Genomic DNA, 2,500 nt, shown 5'->3' with positions numbered 1-2,500 from the left:
GGGGGGTTCCAGGGTGCTGAGATGGCTGACATTTTGCTCCGCTCACGACGGTCACCGCGCAACGCAAGAACAGGCCAAAAACTTGCCAAAACGGCCCAAAAACGGGCCAAAACTGGCCATTTTTGGCTGCGCGAGCGAGCGGCGAACAGCGAGCGAAGCGAGAGGCAGCACCGTCCCTGCTATACGAAAGCCCCATCCAGCCCTGTGCCACCCGGGGGGTTCCAGGGTGCTGAGATGGCTGACATTTTGCTCCGCTCACGACGGTCACCGCGCGACGCAAGAACAGCCCAAAAACAGGCCAAAACGGCCCAAAAACGGGCCAAAACTGGCCATTTTTGGCTGCGCGAGCGAGCGGAGAGCGGCGGACAGCGAGCTAAGCGAGAGGCAGCACCGTCCCTGCTATACGAAAGCCCCATCCAGCCCTGTGCCACCCGGGGGGTTCCAGGGTGCTGAGATGGCTGACATTTTGCTCCGCTCACGACGGTCACCGCGCGACGCAAGAACAGCCCAAAAACAGGCCAAAACGGCCCAAAAACGGGCCAAAACTGGCCATTTTTGGCTGCGCGAGCGAGCAGCGAGCGGCGGACAGCGAGCGAAGCGAGAGGCATCACCGTCCCTGCTATACGAAAGCCCCATCCAGCCCTGTGCCACCCGGGGGGTTCCAGGGTGCTGAGATGGCTGACATTTTGCTCCGCTCAAGATGGTCACCGCGCAACGCAAAAACAGGCCAAAAACTGGCCAAAACGGGCCAAAACTGGCCATTTTTGGCTGCGCGAGCGAGCGGCGAGCGGCGGACAGCGAGCGAAGCGAGAGGCAGCACCGTCCCTGCTATACGAAAGCCCCATCCAGCCCTGTGCCACCCGGGGGGTTCCAGGGTGCTGAGATGGCTGACATTTTGCTCCGCTCACGACGGTCACCGCGCGACGCAAGAACAGGCCAAAAACTGGCCAAAACGGCCCAAAAACGGGCCAAAACTGGCCATTTTTGGCTGCGCGAGCGAGCGGCGAGCGGCGGACAACGAGCGAAGCGAGAGGCAGCACCATCCCTGCTATACGAAAGCCCCATCCAGCCCTGTGCCACCCGGGGGGTTCCAGGGTGCTGAGATGGCTGACATTTTGCTCCGCTCACGACGGTCACCGCGCGACGCAAGAACAGCCCAAAAACAGGCCAAAACGGCCCAAAAACGGGACAAAACTGGCCATTTTTGGCTGCGCGAGCGAGCGGCGAGCGGCGGACAGCGAGCTAAGCGAGAGGCAGCACCGTCCCTGCTATACGAAAGCCCCATCCAGCCCTGTGCCACCCGGGGGGTTCCAGGGTGCTGAGATGGCTGACATTTTGCTCCGCTCACGACGGTCACCGCGCGACGCAAGAACAGGCCAAAAACAGGCCAAAACGGCCCAAAAACGGGCCAAAACTGGCCATTTTTGGCTGCGTGAGCGAGCAGCGAGCGGCGGACAGCGAGCGAAGCGAGAGGCATCACCGTCCCTGCTATACGAAAGCCCCATCCAGCCCTGTGCCACCCGGGGGGTTCCAGGGTGCTGAGATGGCTGACATTTTGCTCCGCTCAAGATGGTCACCGCGCAACGCAAAAACAGGCCAAAAACTGGCCAAAACGGGCCAAAACTGGCCATTTTTGGCTGCGCGAGCGAGCGGCGAGCGGCGAACAGCGAGCGAAGCGAGAGGCAGCACCGTCCCTGCTATACGAAAGCCCCATCCAGCCCTGTGCCACCCGGGGGGTTCCAGGGTGCTGAGATGGCTGACATTTTGCTCCGCTCACGACGGTCACCGCGCGACGCAAGAACAGGCCAAAAACTGGCCAAAACGGCCCAAAAACGGGCCAAAACTGGCCATTTTTGGCTGCGCGAGCGAGCGGCGAGCGGCGGACAGCGAGCGAAGCGAGAGGCAGCACCGTCCCTGCTATACGAAAGCCCCATCCAGCCCTGTGCCACCCGGGGGGTTCCAGGGTGCTGAGATGGCTGACATTTTGCTCCGCTCACGACGGTCACCGCGCGACGCAAGAACAGCCCAAAAACAGGCCAAAACGGCCCAAAAACGGGACAAAACTGGCCATTTTTGGCTGCGCGAGCGAGCGGCGAGCGGCGGACAGCGAGCGAAGCGAGAGGCAGCACCGTCCCTGCTATACGAAAGCCCCATCCAGCCCTGTGCCACCCGGGGGGTTCCAGGGTGCTGAGATGGCTGACATTTTGCTCCGCTCACGACGGTCACCGCGCGACGCAAGAACAGCCCAAAAACAGGCCAAAACGGCCCAAAAACGGGCCAAAACTGGCCATTTTTGGCTGCGCGAGCGAGCAGCGAGCGGCGGACAGCGAGCGAAGCGAGAGGCATCACCGTCCCTGCTATACGAAAGCCCCATCCAGCCCTGTGCCACCCGGGGGGTTCCAGGGTGCTGAGATGGCTGACATTTTGCTCCGCTCAAGATGGTCACCGCGCAACGCAAAAACAGGCCAAAAACTGGCCAAAACGGGCCAAAACTGGCCAT

This window comes from Musa acuminata, unplaced genomic scaffold (genome assembly GCF_036884655.1).
Source record: "Musa acuminata AAA Group cultivar baxijiao unplaced genomic scaffold, Cavendish_Baxijiao_AAA HiC_scaffold_340, whole genome shotgun sequence".
Taxonomy (NCBI): Eukaryota; Viridiplantae; Streptophyta; class Magnoliopsida; order Zingiberales; family Musaceae; genus Musa; species Musa acuminata.
Note: the sequence above shows the minus strand (reverse complement) of the source record.